Genomic DNA, 12,394 nt, shown 5'->3' with positions numbered 1-12,394 from the left:
AACCATAGCAAAAGAGCCTACATGATTTCAACACTAGGAGATTGCAAAGTAAACCCTTTTTACATACCATGTCTGGTAACACTTTAAAATAATAGCCCAGTTAATTAATGATGAACTACAGTGAATATTCTTATACAAGTACATATGACATTCCTATTAGTGCCAAATGAGTTCATCGTGATTAATGTTATTACAGTACATACCAGTGAAATTCATAAAAGCCATTACGCTGAATGGTTACCCAGCACCAAAAAGCTCTCCCCTCCAGCCAGCAGCCCACACTCAATAAGGAAGATGAACAAAGTTCTATTCTAAGACCCGTGCAGTTGCATTATTATCAGCTTGGTATGAGATACAGGCCTTTAAAGGAGATCTTCAGAGGATCCTTCATTTTTAGAAACTCTTTCACAGTCAGGCATGAGCTTAAAATTCAGGCAACTAACGTAGGGTATCACAGGGCTTGACTTATCACCAGTGCAGGTGAAGGCTATGGAGCTGCACATGCTCATCCTGTTTAGACAACAATCTTCCTATCATGATGTAAAAGATTAAGCATACCTGACTGAGAGCAGAAGTCATTCTAGGGCATATGTGAAGAGTGCTGAGTCCCACTGCCTTTTCCTTCCATCAGCTGCATGGCCAGGACAGGCAACATTGCTTTCCTAGGGCACGTGAGGACAGTGCTTAATGTCTAGATTTCACAACTCAAGGTGAGCTCCAGAGGCATTATCTACATCAATAAACTCAACAAGGCCAGTACACAGTCTGGCAGACATCCCTTCACACTGCTAACCATTGGCAGCACCTCCTGGCAGACTTTTGACCTGTGCCACATAAGATTCTCGCTGACATCATGCCAGCATAGTTCAGGGATCAGCATAGCCAAGAACCATTCCTCACAGGCAGTTTGGAGGTAGCCACTCCATTCTGGGGGAAATTCAGCAAGTTTAAGTGTATGCACACAAGATACATGATACCAGCTGAATTTAGTGCCAGAGAATGTACCATGATTCACTTCTCCAGCTCTGCAGATATAGCCAGAAAAGCTGTGCTAGGACCCATACTGACCCTGACTCTCTGCAGCTGCAGAGAGTAGTTTTGGCTTTCCCGCACTCCCAGCTCATGGTAGAAATTGAGAGACAACCTCTTCTGGGAGTGGAGATATGACAGTATCAATGCTGCTATGGAGGAATAGGAGACAACTGAAGGAAGAGCTAAAGCAGCAGGACGCTGGAAATGGTTGACCACCAAAAACACAAATTTGCAATACTAACACCTGAAGGGTATATTCTTCAACCTTATGTAAAAATTTGTCTGTTTAACTGCAAGATCTGAGCTGCAGCTCTCAGGAATTTCACATGCCAGGATGGCTGAGATACGCTCTGTTGGGCTTCACAGTCACTGATAGAAGATTGATGCATGCAAGCTTTTGACACTAAAACTGAATCCATCGTGTTTAAGTGATACTAAAGATCATTGTTTAACTTCCTTTGAAACCCGAAAGGAAGGACTAATTTTCCATCTCAGCATTTCTGAGAGTCGGGACATTAATTTTTAAACTGTACTGAAGACATCATTAAAAGTATTCTGTTAAAGGAGTGAAAATTAAGATGGAGGAGTTTGGAAGTAAGGGTATTTACTTTTGAAATAGCTAAATAGCTAAACCGATATTAAATCTGGTGTACTTTAACTGGAAATATTGCCAGTGATATTAATTGTCCCCATCATTTATACTGAAATGTAATTAAGATAATTATGGGGGTAGTTTTCTCACTAAAATAAGCAGAATAAAAGAGGAAACCTATTAGGAGTATCTTTCTGAGTAAAAAGTAGAGCCTCAAAAATTTTAACTGTGGAAGATAAATCAAACCTTTAGAAACTAAATTTTCTACTAAATAAGCATTCATGTAAATTGTTGCCTATTATTGCTCATAACTTTCTTACCTTGTTTTGCATTATGAAACACCTGCCATTCACACCCTAAAGTCACTTGTCCAATCTCATTTCTTCTGTTTTACCGTAACTTCTGATCTTGTGCAGAATGCCCTACACTTTCAAATGTTTAAACATCAGTTTAGCTTTAAGCCTGTGAGTAGTTCCAGTGATATCTGTAGATCTAATCATGCTGATCACGAACACATGGTTAAATACATGAGTTCTGGTAAAGTTTCACTTTAGTTTTCTCTCTTTTTGGGCTGACTTAAGCCTTCCATTTCTCCATGGCCTGCAAAATTTCCCTGCAGGCCCAGTTGCAATATTGAGGGTTAAACTCAAAAGAAATAATTTACTTGTTACATTTCAGATAACCCAGCGGAAACTGTCAAGAAAGACTCTTTAAATTATTGAAATCTCAAACCCGGTGTTCTTTGTATCACAGATCTCATACCACCCGTTTTAGGAGCTCCTACATCAAGGCTTATCAAAAACACCCAGTGCCCTCTTTAACATCCTGTTAATCTCCAATAATGTAACACCATAAAATGTTGTGCTCAGGTCAGGAGAACCAACATAACTTAGTGCTTTATATGTCAAAATCAACCATCGACTTGCAATCAGAAATGAATCTACAAACCATACAACTGGCCACGTATATTCCCTGAGAGGCATTTTGGAATACAGATGTGAACACAAAACCTTCACACACTTGACATCGTTGGAGGAGGCAGATGTGTAAGAAGAAGGGTGACTGCTGGGGAATCTGGTCTAAATTCTCATCTTTGCTCAGTCAATGTTTCATTCTAGCCCATATGTGGCTCAGTTTTCTCAAGGGCAAAGCATGGATGATACTTTTCCATTTAAGTGAAGTGCTGTGATGGCACAGTTGATTAGGCAAATGTGTTATACAGCAGCGGGAAAGTCACAGAATTTGAAACTAAATTAATAATAAAAACTAAACAAACTCAAAGGAGGGGCATGTATTGTCAGATTCAGTTCTGGATTAGAACATGAATAGTTGTGTGTCTGGTGACACAGCCTATTAAGAAACTTGCCCCAGATTTCCCATTTTTAATTCCCTGTTCAGTGGCTCTCAAACACAGTTTAACAGTTTTGATTGCTCATTCTGTGTAATAGGTATCCATCACAAACTTATTTTGATTTTCAGCTAATATGGTAGCAATTCTGGAAAATTAAAATAAGGGCAAAAGTATCTGAAATATCTGTTTCTTTTTTCCTTTTTTCATTTAAGAAACTTGAAATCTGGCATAAAAGAGATCTCTGTATATTGGATGTGTGATTTTGCCCTCTCAAAGGAACAGAAATGGTCAAAATAAAGATTCAGAAAACAGTCTGCATTGGTAATATACTTAGCAAAGATCAGACTCACTTTTAATACAACCATCTTGGAAATCTCCATCCTCCATGACCGCCTTATCCTGTATACAAGAAGTTGGGTTAACACAACCTCTGTTCTCACCAGCATTACCACTCTTAGATTTTTTTTTTTAATGTCCTGGAGAACATTTTGGCCCTGTATCTGCTATAGGAGGCAACCATGTATTCCAAGCTTTACCTAGGCAGTTGCTACTAGTGCAGTCTTCATTGTTTGAGTGCCCAAATTATTTTCATAACTGGTGATGACTCACAACTGTCAATAAAGACAACAAGAGCTATATTTTGAACATATACTGTCATATACATGGCTGAATTTTGCAATTAATCAGATTCAGGGTGATTCAAATTTGGCATTTAAATTTTGGCATATAAAATTTTACCTCAGTGCCTCAAAGCTTTTGTGATAGCTCTGTTTTGTACCTGAAAGGGACACGGGGATATTGATTAACTCTCATGAATTCAGGACATATAAAGCCCCAGATTTTAAAGTCATTTACAGGACAGAATATACCATGGGGAAATTCATGATTCTGACTTCATATTTTAAATAGATACTTAGCCATATGATAAGGAATAATTGTTCCCTAAGTCAGTGACATCGATTTCCTCCACTTAAAGTGGCAAAGGTCCCACTGAGGCAAAACATTGGATCATGCAATTAGTGACAGCATCATACGCACACGAGATTTTAATTCTCATTACATGGGCAAGTAATTTCCAAGAGCTTGAGTATTTGACATTACAACCTGAATAATATCTTTTTAATATATCTTTGGGCTGCTGATTTGCATTTAAAGACTCTGGAGCATTTGGGAAAACCATGGATTGACACATTGGTCAAGCTTTTCCTTTGATGAATGAAATTTTATTTTCTAGTACATACATATTTAGTACTATGTTAACATTTATTCTTCATTTTTCCATACTTACACCTTCATGTCAAGCCACTTTAAAATTTATTTCCAAAGGAAAGCAGCACAAAGTTCAACCAGAGCAAGCTTTTTAAAAAAATTATGGAAAGCAGAAATTAATTCTGACACATCTGATCAGCAATTTGTAGCATCATTCATCTCAAACTCCCCAGACAACTGAAACCAACAAAAGATGATAATAATTTTTAAGTACAATCTTCAACTGGAAATAATTTTCTATCTTACCTAGCTCCTCTGCTCCCTACCCCCAAAATATAAAGCATTTTACACAGTATCGTCTTTAATCTTTTCTTTTGTCTCCCTAGCACATAACACAGATGGGCTGTGATAGGAAAACCTGGCCACAGTCCACTTCTCTCCTAAAGAATGAGAAACAAAAAATGATTGAAACTAACCCAACCTGCTCAATGAGCTAGTTTCAAAAGAAAAGAATACAAAATATTAACCTTTCTATTTCTTGGCTGTTTTTGTTTGCGTGTTATTTTGACTTTTGCTATTCACATTATAATAATTTAGGGCCCTGAAACAGACCAGAATGGCTTCAGGCTAGTCACTGTGGGAGAGAGGCTGCTCTCCCCTTAAAGAAATGCGATATACTCCAGTCCAGCCAAGGCATCTTGTAATCACATTCACATTATGGAAATGGAGGGGGTGCAGGTGAGAGCAGTGGAGGAGGAGGAGAAAGAAGAGGCAAAGCAGGGGAAAGGTAGCTATTTTTTCCCCTTGAGGTTAAATAGGTGGAGGGTGACAAGCTGGACATAGCTGTCTACTGCTGAAGTCTGAAATCAAGTGGGATTCACAGTGCCTTCTCAATATTTTGTAAAGAATGATATGTGATGAAATTATGATTTAAAACAAGTACAATCAATCACTTGGCAACAATAAGTAAAATTTCATAAAGGGTGAAGTCCCTGATGAATGTAACAAAGAATATTGGTTTTATCTACATTTATATTTATCTTCACTCTATTAAAGGGTTCTTTCTATACTGAGTTATCCCTTTCCTCTTGACAGATAGCACAGTGATTAACATTCCTTGGCAGATCTTAGAGAAGTTCTGGTGTCAATAAAGTCTCGCTAAATTGAGTTGAGTTCAGATGATAAATGTCTCATTCTTTTGTATCCCAGTTCCATTATCAATCAGACAGTTTGGCAAATAACTCTTTTCAGGTTAAAACTCCAACCTCTCCAGCTCCCCTCACCTCAAAACAGAGCATATGGTAATGTGAGTGAATTCACCCAAAACCACCAGGATACCTGGTTACTACACGCAACCTACAAGTTTTAATGGGGCTTATGTAGCATAGGCCAGTTGTACAAACAAGAAAGTAAGATTTAAAACATATTCTATTTTGAATACCACATTTTCCTTAAGGGCAGTTTAATGCAGCATATTTTTCAGATTTCCTGTGTGTTGCATGCCACTGTGATGTAATCTAGCAAGATGCTCCAAACTGTGACAGACATTTTCAAATGCGAAAAGTATGTTTCCAAAAAAACAAGGTTACTATCACATCGGACCTCAACAGCGAAGGAAAGCTGGGCTGACAGGTTTGAACTACATTTTGTGATATCTCTAACCTCTAAGGGCATGTACCTCTGGTAATGTGTACAGTATAACTTAAATGTACTCCAACAGAGTCAAATGAACATTCTGAAGAGATCATACTTTCTATGCTTAAGAACAGCGGTTGCTATCTGAATGAACACCTTCTGAAATGTCATGTATCAGTAGGAATACATTTAAACTTAGCAACACTTCAGCTAGTGCACTAGTTCAGAGCACTCTGAGGAAAGGCAAGTCTATCATTGTTTAGTATAGGGAAAGTTGAAGAAATTACCAACTTCAGATAGTGGAACATCTGAAGCAAGAGGACAGTAATAACCTGCTCTCCTTGTCTTCAAGAGTGAAAAGTAATGGACTTTAACAGCACTGAGGAAGACTCTCACCAGATATTATGGAAAATGTCCTAATGGTAAGGATAATGAAGCACTGGAGTCGATTTTCTAAGGAAGCTGTAGGATCCCTGGAGGATTTTAAAAGCAGGTTAGGCAAGCATCTGGCAGGAATGACGTAAGTTTAGTTGACTCTGCCCTGAGCCACAGTACAAGATGACCCCTGGAGGTCTGTCATGCACAGTTTTATTTCCTATGAATCTGTATTTTTGAGAACTGGAACAGAAATACCAGCTTTCAAATAAAATTTCTCTTTAGGCAAAACTGGACTCAGGTCTTTGATTTGGCCACAATATCTTTTCAGTTTTGATTGCCTCGTTGTGTGGCATAATTATTTGAAGGGGCAACTTGACTATGATAAATAAAAATGTATGTGGTGAAGAAAACCAGCAGGGTTTAAAGGACTACTTTATAACATGATAACTTCATAGGAAGAGTCAACAGCAGAATGCAAGAGGCAAATGTTTTCAAAGCAGAAGTGTATCTTGCTAAAAGTATTAGTCAAAGATTGCTGAAACTATCTATCAAGGAAAATAATGGAATAATGCCTCTTGAAGACATGGACTCAAAATTGACTATCTTTCCAGAAGCTAAAATTTAGTCTTATAAATTACTGCACTCGATATAGAAATAATAAGTTATATTACTATAGCTGCATTTTACAGAAGATCAGCTTTTTGTTATGTAAACATTTATTTTCATCTTTGTCTCCTAGTACTCTATTCCTGTTTGGAAAAATTTGTTTCTATAATCAAGTAATTTCTCTCTTACATAATAGAACAATACTTTTCTGATCTACTTTTTTTCCCCCAAAACAGCTATCTTTCCCATCTAAGATATTCAAAATGCTCACCTGTGAAATTCTGAGAACACTAAGATTTTCATAATTCTTTGGATTTTTGGATTCTCAAATGAGAAGAATATACCATTTTGTGTTTTTATAACTGCCTATTATGAGAATTAGCTTATATTTTAGAAAAATGAGCCATTTTAAAGCATAAAAATGGGCTTCATGGTTTCAAAAATATTAGTATGTATTATATCAAGTTTTCAAAATACCTTTCTGAAGATTCTGCCAAAAAAAAGAAAAATTAACAGAGCTTTGATTTCACAAGGCAGCTTTTTCCAATAAAAAATCTATTGTTAAATGTTCTCATTCCACTTGAACTTTTTTTTTAATAAAAGCCCCTGCTCTTTTACTTTAATCCTGTCACCAAAAGTCTTTTTTTCTCCAGCATTGTTATGACTTGGGGTTTTTTGTCATTTTTTTTTCCAAAATCTCCAACTCATCACCTTTTTTTTCAGAAACAATGGGTTGGTACTAGGAAGAACAGAACAAAGAGAAAAAAATATCTTCTCTCTCTGGCTCAGTTAAACAAATTCATTTTTTGTTGGACCAAAGGATCTGGATTACCTTGTGTAATCATCAAAAGAAATCACTTCAACAGTATTTGTGTCTTTCACAGATGTTCACAGGGATAGATCCTTACTTACTTCCATAGCATTGAGGGAAAATTTACATGACTTTGAAGCCAGAAGCCACCATTCTGTAGCTCTACTGAAAGCATTTCTATTTAATGAAGATACCCACTGACAAGTCTTTTAAGATTTTGTCAAAACAGACTCCAAGTTTACCTTCTTGAGATCATGTAGTGCTGATCCCTTAGTCAGAATAACACTTGGTACAGATTAAAACAGTCCATAACGCACTCTGTCTGTGCTGTTACTAAAATCAATTCACTTTGTCATTCCAAAAAGTAAAGCCCATTTATTTACCTAAACCTTTTGTTCAGACTTTGGTTACATTCATGGGAAATTTTTTTTCTTATCAATTGAATTCTGTACCAGACTGTCTATTATTTGAAGGGAAGGTGATGCCAGGTAAACCAGCCTACAGTTGTCTGAATCAGCTCACTTCTGCGGTTTGTTTGCTGGCACAATATTGCAATTCTTCCCCTGTTCTGGAGGTTCCCCAAGATTTCAGGACTTATTAAAAATGAACATCTGTGAAACAGAGACTTCCTCAGCCAACTCTTCAGTATTATTAAGTTCAAGTTAGCCAAGACAGATGATATAAAAATGTTTATCCCTAGCAGTTCTCTATTGTTTTCCTTCAGTGTTGATGAGCTAGGAAGGTGATAAAGTATGTCACAGTATATATTTCCAAATGGAGATGAGAAATCCTTATTACTTCTGTATTTTTACTTCATCACTGTCAGTTTTGTCTGGTTTCTCTAGAATTAAGCCAGCCTCCTCCCAAAGGTTTCTTCTCCTCCTAATATCCTTATCCCTATCCTGTAACCAGCGATTTTGTAATAGGTTTTCTTTCTCTTAGCAATGAGGTTTAATTTCTCTTAACAGTACCACAATTTCTAGTTTATACAGGTTGTTTTCAACTCTCTCTGAACTTTTTCCTACATGTCAGATATTTGGGGGTGATTATAGCCTTGTTTTTCCACTGGATCAGAATTTATTTTAGCAAGTTACATCCTCTGAATGTGGAATCAAGACTTACTAGCCAAACAATAAACTCTTGCTGAGGTACTCCCTGCTTTCATTCAGATTTTTCCATCTCCAATTTTCCTTGGAGGTAAATTTATTCACCACTTCTCCCTAACTTTCACAAATATGCTAGTTGTTGAGACTGTTCTCTTTTTATATATTAAGTTACATGTTACTTGCAATCAGATTGTGATCATCAGACCCATAGCTATTAAAGGCTGCTGCGCAGAGTTTAATTCATCTATATCCATCAGAACAAGATCCAACATAAAATTACTCATTGTCAAACCCAGTATGTTTTGTGTTAGAAAACCATCATCTATCATCCATCATTTTTAGAGGCTTTACTACCCTCTGCACGAAGTGGAGCTTCCATCATTGCATCCTGGACTCAAGTCCCTCATGGCAATTATTCTTTCTCTATATTGAAGACAGGTGTTGCTGTGGCTGGATTCAGTGGGCTGTAACTAACTTACATTAGTGCACGGTCCTGGCCTTTGTTAATTAGCGTAGATTCATGGCCATTCAAGACTGCACATTTCAGGTTTCCCTGTAGACTCACGGTGTTCAAAACTTCAACTCACCATCTTCAACCCTATTACTATTTAGATTTTTTTTCTATATTTTTGATGTTGTTCTACAGACAGCTTTACTGAGGGAGAAAGGAAGATGGCTCTTTTTTGCTTAATGAAAAACGTATATGGAAATTAGCCTGTAACTATGAAAACATGCATTTTACATGTCCAAATGAGTTACTTTTAATACACTTCTAGTCATAGACTTTGAGTCCTTAAAGGATTATTAAGATTCTCCCTCCAACCTTCTGAATAACACAGGCTGTTAAACCCCATTGCCTGTTCTTCTCTGGATCAAGTTTATTCCTAATTGAAATATTTCAAAGGCACTGATGATCCTGGTATTGGTAATGAACACTTTGTACCAACTTTATCTCCATTCACAAAAGAATCAGACAAAACATCATGTTATGGAAGCTTGGCATCATTTCTTTAAAATTATATCAGCCAAAAGGCTGAATATTCTACCGTGGGTTTCCCCCTCTAAGGGTCCCAAGTACCTGGTTTAGATTAAAGATACCTCTCTTTCATACATAATTCTAAGTGTGAACCATAAATTCTACCTACATTATGCTGAGGATTTCATTCTCTAATACTATGGTGATGGACAACAAAGGAGCTCCTTAGTAAATGGGTAATGCCATCAAATTAAATGCAACCTGCTACAATAATTTATCATTAATTCCCTCTAGTGTTTTTTAACTGGAATTACCATAATTCACATGAATATTATTTTAATCATAACATAATTGTACGGCAAGAGCCTTGGATTCCTACATTCAAAAGAATTTATTTTTTTAAATGCCACGGACTTGTACACTGGAACAGCATATATATTTGACAGCCTCTTAATTTAAAAAGGCTGAAGGCTCCACCATTTCACAAGCTGAAGAGCAATTTTCATAATTATAATTACACAGAAGCATGCACATAAACTTGGCAATCCTCATCTAAGCAACTAGCTCAGACTAAACTTAAATTGTTAATGCTCCTTTGCATTGAACCAAGTCAAAGGGAGCTGTGAGACCTGATTTTGCTAATAAAGCTGATTATCTGAGATAACACCCACTAAACTGCCAATTTTTGTTGCAGCTACAAAGCTCATTAAGGGCAAAATTGTACATAAAAAATCTCCAGAAGAAAAGAACACTGCTTAAGAAAATTTTCCATGTTGGAAATGGTTATATCTGCCCTGCAGGCAACATACCCAGACCTTTTAAACCCAAGTTAGTGCCACCAATGAGGCAGCAAGAAGTCATCTTGCTTTTGCTGATGACAAGCAATGGGGTCAGACCAACCACCATGAACTGAAGCAAGGTGGAGGTGTTCATGTCCTGAACACGACTGCCTTGTGTGACCAAAAACAGGGAAAAGAATGGCACTGGAGACTCCATGCCAGCACTCCATGTCTGAAAGCATCGGCTACACTGATGTGATGGGCCCAGATACGCTGGCTTGAGGGTTAGACTGCACTACAGGTTCAACACAAAACATCCAGGGTACCCCAGGGAGTCTGGCTGCAGTTATCCTGTCATGGGACCAAGTCCAAACTCTAATGCTATCCACACTTGTGCTGAGGGTAGGAGCACGAACTCCCTGCCCACTCATCCCTGCTAGGGTAGGTCAAGACAAAACCTAAACATTTGCAAGGCTCCAAAGCTCTGTAAAGCTGCAAAATAGACTAAGAAGTAGACTAAGAAGTTTTAACTGCTGGTTCTGCATAGCAACATGAGGCACAAATCTTTGATAATGATAGCTTTCAGGTTTGAGACTCTGCTCTAGCACCAGTTCACGTTATACCCATCAGCTATATGGTAATGGCACAATATGAAAACCCCTAGTGCCCAGTGGTCACAAAATATGCAGATACAAGTCTATCACAACATGTCAAATATGCTGTTCACCCTGAAAAATTGCATTTTCATTTCCCTTCTCACCCAAGCGAGGAGTATGACTTGGATCTCTTAGTCCTTAAATTTCCAATGAACTGGGGTAAAAAAAAACTAAAACAGAAAAAATCTCAGCTCTCATTTGTACCTTGCAAGCAGAGCAAATCAAGGTCATGGAGCACTGCCAAATGAATATTTTCCTTTTTTTTTTCCAGTTAGAATGGGTTTCAACACTAATTCTTGAAGGAAAAAGGCTACCAATGAACTAGCCTGATGCCAAAACTCACATTTGAAAGCAAAAGATCCCAAGCAGCAGTACATGCACTGTACCACCACAGAGGATGTCACAGACAGATTCTATAACAGGACCTAGATACTTTTCTGACCCGTATCCATCAGGGACTATATCCACTCCTTTTCTTTGCATTGTCATACTTCAGGAGCAGGTAGCCCACCTTTCAAGCAGCTATATTTTATTTAAAACAAACAAACAAACAAACAACACTTGTATATGTTGTTCAGTTTTATGGTTGCAGGGTGGTACGGGTCCTGTTTCTAATATGGAAGTCCTCAGGTGCTTGGCAGTGCCAACAAGCACTGATGAAACTGGGATTTTATGAGAATACTGATGTCAGAATATTTCTTAGACTAATAGCAGATAACATATTTTAATGACTTATATGTTTTTCAATGGAAGGAATTATTGCATAATACCATTTTAAAACTCCTCAGTGCACTCATTAAAGCAGATTGCAAAGGGATTTTTTTGACTTGAAGTAATCAACTCAATCAAGCATCATCTACATCTCCTGAAACACCAGCCAGATCAATAGCTCAGGAAGACCTTACTGATCCTTAAGAGATTCCCCAAAGACTTAGTCATTCTGCAAGTATCTCTCTGCCCTCAGACATGTAGTTCTGCTCAGTGAGGCCAGCACTTCCAGGCTAGCAAGAAGTCATTGGTTAACAAGCAGCTGTACTGTAAAACGGCTGAAGTGGAATAAAAAGAAAAACTATGATATGTTCACCTATCACAAACATGAATAGTGTCATGGGAACACCTGGATGCACCTGGTATTTCTTGACCTATCCAAGACCCCTCTGCATGTCACAGGGCTGTTTTGAATGATGCATGGGTCAAGATCTGCTTGAAGGTCTGTAAAACTCTTGAGAATCTTTCAAAATAATCACGTACCTGAAGTGCAGC

The sequence above is a fragment of the Neopelma chrysocephalum genome, unplaced genomic scaffold, assembly GCF_003984885.1.
Source record: "Neopelma chrysocephalum unplaced genomic scaffold, ASM398488v2 Primary Assembly neopelma1_80b, whole genome shotgun sequence".
In the NCBI taxonomy this organism is placed as follows: domain Eukaryota; kingdom Metazoa; phylum Chordata; class Aves; order Passeriformes; family Pipridae; genus Neopelma; species Neopelma chrysocephalum.
This window is presented reverse-complemented; position numbering follows the sequence as displayed.